Raw genomic sequence first — 10478 nt, forward strand, 5'->3', positions numbered from 1 at the left:
TTAGTTGTACCTGTAGTTTCACTGTTGAAAGCGAAGTTTCCATGTTCAGCAAATAGACCACATAGAAAGGCAACATTTTCCCTCCCTTATTTTTACTAGGAAACAACAGAGAAAATAATAGTACTATGAAATCTATTTTCTACCAAACCCAGAGGGAGGTGTAGAATGCAAAAGACTAAGAAAAAAGGAGGATGCGTGCAAGGCCAAAGTAAACTGGGCTGCTCATTGCCAACATGCTGCCCCGATGCTGGAGGCATGCATCCTCACTTTACTGAAGGAGCAAGAGCCTCTGCTTGTGCCAGAAACATCCTCACTGTGGCATGCACATGCAGATTGCAATATTCCTGTCAGAGCAAACTGCAAACATAAAGGTTAACCCCAAAAGGGATTTGTCACTGTCAGTGAGCATGAGTATTTCTAGGTCCGGACCCATCCTTTCACAGGATGACACATGGCATCAGTGCAAACAAGTTACTCCTGAGTAACTGTCTCAGTCCAAAGTGACAGAGGTGAGAAGAGTTGCCATTTTTGGAAAAAAACAGAAATCCATAAAAAACAATTCTTGATTAGGTTTATGAAAACAGTTCCAATAATACAGGAGTGTTGAAGGTAATACTGTCCCCCTGGCATCTCCCTCCCATTTAGTTGTCGTTCCTCATATTTAACTAAATTATTCTCTAGAGTGAATATATAACAATTTTGCATATAAATGTCGAGAAAAATAGATGTACATATTATATATAAATGACCCTTTTATTTACATAAATATTTGTGTTTTACAATGTTTTTATTAACGAATATATTGATCAACTTTCCATTTAAGCAGCTAAATCTATCCATTTTTAATCACAGCTGCAAAATAACACACTGTATGGATATTATTAATACTTTTCTTATCAATGAACATTGTGTTGTTTCTGAATTTGGGCACCAATGAACATCTGTACATTTAAGTAAAACTGTGAAATGAATTCCTGTGAGTGGGACTCAGGATCATAAGAAATCTTGATATTTTCAAATTGCCTTTTAACATGACTTGAGAGTATTTGTCTATTCTAGCCAACACTGGCTACTATAAAACATTTTAGTGTTTCCTAAGATATTACAAAAATGGTGTCTCCTTGTTATTTAAATTTGCATATATAGTTATGAGTGAATTTTAGCATCATACTGTACAGATGGCTATTTGCCATTTGTAATTTTTTTTCTGTGAAGTGTTGTTGCAAATCTTTACTCATTTTTCCATTGTGGGAACCCTGTATAGTAAGGACATATGACTCTTGTCTGGCATAGATTTTATATTTTGTGTATTTGTTTCATAGTTGTCATTTTTCTTCTGACATTGTGAAATTTTCTTTGTTATCCAAAAGCTACACTTTTTTATGCGGCCCAATTTGGATGTTTCCCTCTTAGTTTTGGGGGTTAGAAAAAGTATTTTCCACCCTGAAGTTTTTGAAAGTAATGTTACTGGTGTGTTAAGAATTTCCCTTGTGTATATATGGTATTTATTTTATGTATTTATTTATTTCTTTATTAATTTAAAAAAATTTTTTTAGATAATAATTTTTAATGAAGGGTAGTTGACACACAGTGTTACATTAGTTTCAGGTGTACAACACAGTGATTCAACATTTATATACATGATAATTCTAGGTACCAGCTATCACCATACCAAGTTGTTACAATATTTTGACTATATTCCTTATGCTGTACATTACATCCTGGTTACTTATTTATTCTACAATTGGAAGTGTGTATATATATATATTTTTTTGTGAGGGCATCTTTCATATTTATTGATCAAATGATTGTTAACAACAATAAAATTCTGTATAGGGGAGTCAATGCTCAATGCACAATCATTAATCCAGCCCAAGCCTAATTTTCGTCAGTCTCCAATCTTCTGAGGCATAACGAACAAGTTCTTACATGGAGTACAAATTCTTACATAGTGAATAAGTTACATGGTGAACAGTACAAGGGCAGTCATCACAGAAGCTTTCGGTTTTGCTCATGCATTATGAACTCTAAACAGTCAGTTCAAATATGAATACTCATTTGATTTTTATACTTGATTTATATGTGGATACCACATTTCTCTCATTATTATTATTTTTAATAAAATGCTGAAGTGGTAGGTAGATACAAGATAAAGGTAGAAAACATAGTTTAGTGTTGTAAGGGAGCAAATGTAGATGATCAGGTGTGTGCCTGTAGACTATGTGTTAATCCAAGCTAGACAAGGGCAATAAAACATCCACGTATGCAGATTTTTCTCAGAACAGGGGGGGTGAGGTTCTAAGCCTCACCTCTGTTGATCCTCATTTTCTCACCTGATGGCCCCCCTGCGACTGGGTATTTATTTATTTATTTATTTTTTAGATAATTATTTTATATTGAAGGGTAGTTAACACACAGTATTACATTAGTTTCAGGTGTACAACACAGTGGTTCAACATTTATATACATGATAATTCTAGGTACCAGCTATCACCATACCAAGTTGTTACAATGTTTTGACTATATTCCTTATGCTGTACATTACATCCCAGTTACTTATTTATTTTACAATTGGAAGTGTGTACTTTTTCTTGGTTGTTGTTGTTAGGGCATCTCTCATATTTATTGATCAAATGATTGTTAACAACAATAAAATTCTGTATCAGGGAGTCAATGCTCAATGCACAATCATTAATCCACCCCAAGCCTAATTTTCGTCAGTCTCCAATCTTCTGAAGCATAACGAAACAAGTTCTTACATGGAGAACAAATTCTTACAGAGTGAATAAGTTACATGGTGAACAGTACAAGGGCAGTCATCACAGAAGCTTTCAGTTTTGCTTATGCATTATGAACTATAAACAGTCAGTTCAAATATGAATACTCATTTGATTTTTATACTTGATTTATATGTGGATACCACATTTCTCTCTTTATTATTATTATTTTTAATAAAATGCTGAAGTGGTAGGTAGATACAAGATAAAGGTAGAAAACATAGTTTAGTGTTGTAAGAGAGCAAATGTAGATGATCAGGTGTGTGCCTGTAGACTATGTGTTAATCCAAGCTAGACAAGGGCCATAAAACATCCACGTATACAGAAGATTTCTCTCAGAACGGGGGGCGGGGGGGAGGTTCTAAGCCTTACCTCTGTTGATCCCCCTTTTTCTCACCTGATGGCCCCCCTGCGACTGTGCCTGTCTTAGGTTGTTCCTCCCTTGAGGAATCTTACCTGTCTCTGGCTAACCAGTCATCTTCCGGGGCCATACAGAGAAATGTTAAGTTGGTAAGTGAGAGAGAAGCCTTATTGTTTGAAAAGGTTAGCTTTTTACTTCTTTGCAGATTTATGCCGTGTGGCTTCTATGCCCAGCATTTGTCTTGAGGTGTCTTTACGACTTGGAAGAATTATGATACTCGGTAAATTCGATATGAGGCACGAATTCTACTTAAGGGTTGTAATTAGGAAGGAAGAAGAAAAGCTATAGAAGTAGCAGGCGGAAGAAAACATGGGAAGATTGATTATTTCTTTGACATATCTTCTTGTAGAGTAACTTCAGCATGTATAGGTTTTAAACTACTAATTAAATTGCACACACATTAACATAATAGGAGTACAGTTGCGTAACCAAAGCATACCTGTAATTACCAGCCATCTCCAGTGAAACCAAGAAAACCAGTTAGGCACCTTAGGCATTTGTGAAAACTTATCTATGATATGGTGGATATTGTCCAACTGAACTTGAACAGTCTGAGAGAAATCGGACAAATTAAAACAACCCATTCCTGGGGACTGTTCACATCCCTTATGTTCTTTTAACAGTAAATAGTCTGTAGTTGTAAGATTTTGGAGCGCTACAATTTGCACTTCTCCTAATTCTTGGTTGAGTTCCAACAGTATAGATCCAGTCAAATTTGTTGTTTTACTATATGCACAGGACAGCTTAGATATCTCCTTCCTCATTCCCATGGCAAGTCCAGGAACTGGTGGGATGAGTGCATCTACACCTGTAGCAGTGCGTGGATCTCTGTTGGGGTTTTTTGATGATCATCTTCTGGCATGAGTCTTCCAGAGAGTGCTGATGTTGGAAGTTCTTTTTCATATCATATCTTAGTTCATTTTCGGGGTAGCAAAATTAGGCTTTGATCCTCTGCATAAACACAAACAGAACCTTTGCCTACACTTTTATATGCCCTTTATATCATTGTGTAGAACTCATTGGAGGTCACCACACAGGAACTGCTTTTTTTTTTTTTTATCATTAATCTACACCTACATGACGAATATATTGTTTACTAGGCTCTCCCCTATACCAGGTCCCCTCTATATACACCTTTACAGTCACTGTCCATCAGTGTAGCAAAATGTTGTAGAATCACTACTTGTCTTCTCTCTGTTGTACAGCCCTCCCCTTTCTCCCACACCCCCATGCATGCTAATCTTAATACCCCCCTACTTCTCCCCCCACTTATCCATTCCTACCGACCCATCCTCCCCAGTCCCTTTCCCTTTGGTACCTGTTAGACCATTCTTGAGTTCTATGACTCTGCTGCTGTTTTGTTCCTTCAGTTTTTCCTTTGTCCTTATACTCTACAGATGAGTGAAATCATTTGGTATTTCTCTTTCTCTGCTTGGCTTGTTTCATTGAGCATAATACCCTCCAGCTCCATCCATGTTGCTGCAAATGTTAGGATTTGCCCTTTTCTTATGGCTGAGTAGTATTCCATTGTGTATATGTACCACCTCTTCTTTATCCATTCATCTATCGATGGACGTTTACGTTGCTTCCAATTCTTGGCTTTTGTAAATAGTGCTGCAATAAACATAGGGGTACATTGGTCTTTCTCATACTTGATTGCTGCATTCTTAGGGTAAATCCTAGGAGTGCAATTCCTGGGTGAAATGGTAAGTCTGTTTTGAGCATTTTGATGTACCTCTATACTGCTTTCCACAATGGTTGAACTAATTTACATTCCCACCAGCAGTGTAGGAGGGTTCCCCTTTCTCCACAGCCTCGCCAACATTTGTTGTTGTTTGTCTTTTGGATGGCAGCCATCCTTACTGGTGTGAGGTGATACCTCATTGTAGTTTTAATTAGCATTTCTCTGATAATTAGCGATGTGGAGCATCTTTTCATGTGTCTGTTGGCCATCTGTATTTCTTTTTTGGAGAACTGTCTGTTCAGTTCCTCTGCCCACTTTTTAATTGGGTTATTTGTTTTTTGTTTGTTGAGGCGTGTGAGCTCTTTATATATTCTGGACGTCAAGCCTTTATCGGATGTGTCATTTTCAAATATATTCTCCCATACTGTAGGTTCCTTTTTATTCTATTGATGGTGTCATTTGCTGTACAGAAGCTCTTCAGCTTAATATAGTCCCACTTGTTCATTTTTGCTGTTGTTTTCCTAGCCCGGGGAGATATGTTCAAGAAGAGGTCACTCATGTTTATGTCTAAGAGGTTTTTGCCTATGTTTTCTTCCAAGAGTTTAATGGTTTCATGACTTACATTCAGGTCTTTGATCCATTTTGAGTTTACTTTTGTATATGGGGTTAGACAATGGTCCAGTTTCATTCTCCTACATGTAGCTGTCCAGTTTTGCCAGCACTATCTGTTGAAGAGACTGTCATTTCACCATTGTATGTCCATGGCTCCTCTATCAAATATTAATTGACCATATATGTCTGGGTTAATGTCTGGATTCTCTAGTCTGTTCCATTGGTCTGTGGCTCTGCTCTTGTGCCAGTACCAAATTGTCTTGATTACTATGGCTTTATAGTAGAGCTTGAAGTTGGGGAGTGAGATCCCCCCTACTTTGTTCTTCTTTCTCAGGATTGCTTTGGCTATTCGGGGTCTTTGGTGTTTCCATATGAATTTTTGAATTATTTGTTCCAGTTCATTGAAGAATGTTGCTGGTAGTTTCATAGGGATTGCATCAAATCTGTATATTGCTTTGGGCAGGATGGCCATTTTAACGATATTAATTCTTCCTAGCCACGAGCATGGGATGAGTTTCCATCTGTTAGTGTCCCCTTTAATTTGTCTTAAGAGTGACTTGTAGTTTTCAGAGTATAAGTCTTTCACTTCTTTGGTTAGGTTTACTCCTAGGTATTTTATTTTTTTTGATGCAATTGTGAATGGAGTTGTTTTCTTGATTTCTCTTTCTGTTGGTTCATTGTTAGTATATAGGAAAGCCACAGATTTCTGTGTGTTGATTTTGTATCCTGCAACTTTGCTGTATTCCGATATCAGTTCTAGTAGTTTCGGAGTGGAGTCTTTAGGGTTTTTTATGTACAGTATCATGTCATCTGCAAATAGTGACAGTTTAACTTCTTCTTTACCAATCTGGATTCCTTTTATTTCTTTATTTAGTCTGATTGCTGTGGCTAGGACCTCCAGTACTATGTTAAATAACAGTGGAGAGAGTGGGCATCCCTGTCTAGTTCCCGATCTCAGAGGAAATGCTTTCAGCTTCTCGCTGTTCAGTATGATGTTGGCTGTGGGTTTATCATAGATGGCCTTTATTATGTTGAGGTACTTGCCCTCTATTCCCATTTTGCTGAGAGTTTTTAACATGAATGGATGTTGAACTTTGTCAAATGCTTTTTCAGCATCTATGGAGATGATCATGTGGTTTTTGTCTTTCTTTTTGTTGATGTGGTGGATGATGTTGATGGACTTTCGAATGTTGTACCATCCTTGCATCCCTGGGATGAATCCCACTTGGTCATGGTGTATGATCCTTTTGATGTATTTTTGAATTCGGTTTGCTAATATTTTGTTGAGTATTTTTGCATCTACGTTCATCAGGGATATTGGTCTGTAGTTTTCTTTTTTGGTGGGGTCTTTGCCTTGTTTTGGTATTAGGGTGATGTTAGCTTCATAGAATGAGTTTGGGAGTATCCCCTCCTCCTCTATTTTTTGGAAAACTTTAAGGAGAATGGGTATTATGTCTTCCCTGTATGTCTTATAAAATTCCGAGGTAAATCCATCTGGCCCGGGGGTTTTGTTCTTTGGTAGTTTTTTGATTACCGCTTCAATTTCGTTGCTGGTAATTGGTCTGTTTAGATTTTCTGTTTCTTCCTGGGTCAATCTTGGAAGGTTATATTTTTCTAGGAAGTTGTCCATTTCTCCTAGGTTTCCCAGCTTGTTAGCATATAGGTTTTCATAGTATTCTCCAATAATTCTTTGCATTTCCATGGGGTCCGTCGTAATTTTTCCTTTCTCGTTTCTGATACTGTTGTTGACTCTCTTTTCTTCTTAATAAGTCTGGCTAGAGGCTTATCTATTTTGTTTATTTTCTCAAAGAACCTGCTCTTGGTTTCATTGATTTTTGCTATTGTTTTATTCTTCTCAATTTTATTTATTTCTTCTCTGATCTTTATTATGTCCCTCCTTCTGCTGATCTTAGGCCTCATCTGTTCTTCTTTTTCCAATTTCGATAATTGTGACATTAGACCATTCATTTGGGATTGCTCTTCCTTTTTTAAATATGCTTGGATTGCTATATACTTTCCTCTTAAGACTGCTTTTGCTGTGTCCCACAGAAGTTGGGGCTTAGTGTTGTTGTTGTCATTTGTTTCCATATATTGCTGGATCTCCATTTTGATTTGGTCATTGATCCATTGATTATTTAGGAGCGTGTTGTTAAGCCTCCATTTGTTTGTGAGCCTCTTTGCTTTCTTTGTACAGTTTATTTCTAGTTTTATGCCTTTGTATTCTGAAAAGTTGGTTGGTAGGATTTCAATCTTTTGGAATTTTCTGAGGCTCTTTTTGTGGCCTATTATGTGGTCTATTCTGGACAATGTTCCATGTGCACTTGAGAAGAATGTGTATCCCGCTGCTTTTGGATGTAGAGTTCTATAGATGTCTATTAGGTCCATCTGCTCTACTGTGTTGTTCAGTGCTTCCGTGTCCTTACTTATTTTCTGCCCAGTGGATCTATCCTTTGGGGTGAGTGGTGTGTTGAAGTCTCCTAGAATGAATGCACTGCAGTCTATTTCCCCCTTTAGTTCTGTTAGTATTTGTTTCACATATGCTGGTGCTCCTGTGTTGGGTGCATATATATTTAGAATGGTTATATCCTCTAGTTTGACTGAGCCCTTTATCATTATGTAGTGTCCTTCTTTATCTCTTGTTACTTTCTTTGTTTTGAAGTCTATTTTGTCTGATATTAGTACTGCAACCCCTGCTTTCTTCTCACTGTTGTTTGCTTGAAATATGTTTTTCCATCCCTTGACTTTTAGTCTGTACATGTGTTTGGGTTTGAGGTGAGTTTCTTGTAAGCAGCATATAGATGGGTCTTGCTTTTTTATCCATTCTGTTACTCTGTGTCTTTTGATTGGTGCATTCAACCCATTAACATTTAGGGTGACTATTGAAAGATATGTACTTATTGCCATTGCAGGCTTTAAATTCGTGGTTACCAAAGGTTCAAGGTTAGCCTCTTTAGTATCTTACTGTCTAACTTAGCTCGCTTATTGAGCTGTTATATACACTGTCTGGAGATTCTTTTCTTCTCTCCCTTCTTGTTCCTCCTCCTCGTTTCTTCATATGTTGGGTGTTTTGTGCTGTGCTCTTTCTAGGAGTGCTCCCATCTAGAGCAGTCCCTGTAAGATGTTCTGTAGAGGTGGTTTGTGGAAAGCAAATTCCCTCAGCTTTTGTTTGTCTGGGAATTGTTTAATCCCACCGTCACATTTAAATGATAGTCGTGCTGGATACAGTATCCTTGGTTCAAGGCCCTTCTGTTTCATTGCATTAAATATATCATGCCATTCTCTTCTGGCCTGTAGGGTTTCTGTTGAGAAATCTGACGTTAGCCTGATGGGTTTCCCTTTATAGGTGATCTTTTTCTCTCTAGCTGCCTTTAACACTCTTTCCTTGTCCTTGATCTTTGCCATTTTAATTATTATGTGTCTTGGTGTTGCCCTTCTTGGATCCTTTCTGTTGGGGGTTCTGTGTATTTCCGTGATCTGTTCGATTACTTCCTCCCCCAGTGTGGGGAAGTTTTCAGCAATTATTTCTTCTAAGATACTTTCCATCTCTTTTCCTCTCTCTTCTTCTTCTGGGACCCCTATAATACGGATATTGTTCCTTTTAAATTGGTCACACAGTTCTCTTAATATTGTTTCATTCCTGGAGATCCTTTTGTCTCTCTCTATGTCAGCTTCTATGCGTTCCTGTTCTCTGATTTCAATTCCATCAATGGACTCTTGCATTCAATCCATTCTGCTTATAAACCCTTCCAGAGTTTGTTTAATTTCTGCGATCTCCTTTCTGGCATCTGTGATCTCCCTCCGGACTTCATCCCATTTCTCTTGCGTATTTCTCTGCATCTCTGTCAGCATGTTTATGATTCTTATTTTGAATTCTTTTTCAGGGAGACTGGTTAGGTCTGTCTCCTTCTCTGGTGTTGTCTCTGTGATCTTTGTCTGCCTGTAGCTTTGCCTTTTCATGGTGATAGGAATAGTCTGCACAACTGGGACAAGTGACGGCTGGAAGGACTTCCTTTCTTGTTGGTTTGTTGCCCTCCTCTCCTGGGAGAACAGCGCCCTCTAGTGGCTTGTGCTGCGCAGCTGCGTGCAGACAGGGTTTCTGCTTCCTGCCCGGCTGCTATGGAGTTAATCTCCGCTGTTGCTGTGGGCGTGGCCTGGCTCGGGCAGCTTCTCCAAAGTGGTGGAGTCGCGTTGGAGGGGGAGCGGCTGGGAGGCTATTTATCTCCGTAAGGGGCCTCCCTGCTCCCTGCAGCCCAGGGGTTAGGGTGCCCAGAGATCCCGGATTCCCTACCTCTGGATTAAGTGACCTGCCCTGCCCCTTGAGGAATTCCAAAAAGCACCCGCCGAAACAAAACAACGCCCACCAAAAAAAAAAAAAAATTTTTTTAATTAAAAAAAAAAAATTTTTTTAATTAAAAAAAAAAAAAAAAAAAGGTGGTCGCTCGTTTTTCTTTATTCTCCGGTGCCAGCCTCAGGCCTCTGCTCACTGGTCTTTCTGCCCTGTTTCCCTAGTATTGGGGTCCCTATCCCTTTAAGACTTCCAAAAAGCGCTCACCAAAACAAAACAGCAAAAAAGCAAAGAAAAAAAAAAATGGTCGCACGCTTTTCTTATGTCCTCTGTCGTCTAGCCTCCAGTGCCTGCTCACTGTTCTTGCTGCCCTGTTTTCCTAGTATCGAGCGCCCTGCACTCTGGCCTGGATGGCTTGAGCTGGGTGTTCGGCAGTCCTGGGCTCCGTCTCCCTCCCGCTCAGCCTATTCTTCTCCCGCCAGGAGCTGGGCGGATGGGTGCTCAGCTCCCGCCGGGCTGGGGCTTGTATCTTACCTCCTTCGCGAGGCGCTGGGTTCTCTCAGGTGCGGATGTGGTCTGGATATTGTCCTGTGTGCTCTGGTCTTTATTCTAGGAAGGGTTGTCTTTGTTATATTTTCATAGATATATGTTGTTTTGGGAGGAGATTTCCGCTGCTCTACTCACGCCGCCATCTTCCGA

Source organism: Manis pentadactyla, chromosome 17, assembly GCF_030020395.1.
Source record: "Manis pentadactyla isolate mManPen7 chromosome 17, mManPen7.hap1, whole genome shotgun sequence".
In the NCBI taxonomy this organism is placed as follows: Eukaryota; Metazoa; Chordata; class Mammalia; order Pholidota; family Manidae; genus Manis; species Manis pentadactyla.